Source organism: Aythya marila, assembly GCF_965140915.1.
Source record: "Aythya marila genome assembly, chromosome: 19".
Lineage (NCBI taxonomy): Eukaryota > Metazoa > Chordata > Aves > Anseriformes > Anatidae > Aythya > Aythya marila.
In genome coordinates, this window is record NC_139060.1 from 9,366,938 (window position 1) to 9,368,064 (window position 1,127).

The window sequence follows — 1,127 nt, forward strand, 5'->3', positions numbered from 1 at the left end:
TTTCCTTTTTATTTCATGTGTACCTTTTGTTGTTGTGACACTTCATCCCGTCAAAGAACTAACATGCTTTAAAGATGTGCTATTCTGTGTTCAGTTACGCTCTTACAAAGCTTCACCTGCAAGTAGCTCCAATAACTTGTCCTAAACAAGAGCTTCGTTCTCCTGACCTAGATTGAAATGTGCAAGAATTTGACCAAGAGGCTTTCAGAAATAATTTTCTGTAACTGACTTTTTTTCATTGAAAAATAGTTCTTGTAGGTTTTTTTTTTTTTTAAATTGTAACATGATTTTTTTAGTCTTCTGTATTTCATGCAGACTGAAATCTTGCTGCCCATAGATAGTGGACTAAAAAAGGTTATGGCACCTTCAGTGTCCTGGGTCTTGTGCTAGGTCATGTCCTTACTCTCCCTGCTGCAATGTGGTTCCGTTTACTGCTGGGAGCAACAGGAGGCAACATCTGCTTGGAGAGGAGAGGAGCTGGGAGCCCTTCATCTGTAGGCAGCATCGAGTTCCGAGGATCACAGGGGAAGGAGAGAAGAGATTAAATTGTCTGACACATACGTAGTCTGCAGAGCACAGTTACCAAAAAGTGTTAATCCTTAATAGCTTGGTAAGGAACGTGGTGCATTAATTCAGTCCAAAAGGCAGGCAGCTTGTTCATGAAGGATATAACCTTGACTTGGTGGGGGTGTGAGCAGAGCTTTGTGTAGGCAAACAGGCCGAGCCTTGTAGAAGGGAGAATAATTCATAGACTTCAAAATGTTTTGCACAATCTGTGGCTATGAATGTCAAATGTGTTCAGTGTCAGGCTGAGATAAAATGCGAGTGCAGGACCATGACTATCTTTGTTAGTGTTTTAAATGTTAACTTTCCCAAATTCTGGATATATCGTGTTTCTCATTGTTTCTAGTGAAATCACTTTAAATGACTGAAACTTTAAATGACTGAGCTCCTTCCCAAGTGTTTTGGCAGGAGGGGAGGATAGGAGCTGGGATTCAGCTGCGGTACCAACTTCTGCCTCCTGACAGGAGAAAGGAGATAAATTTCACCAGCTTTCTGAAAACAAGTGTTTTGTTTCCCTGAACCTTCAGAGACTTCTGTAGCACTCCCTGGAAGGGGGCTGCAGC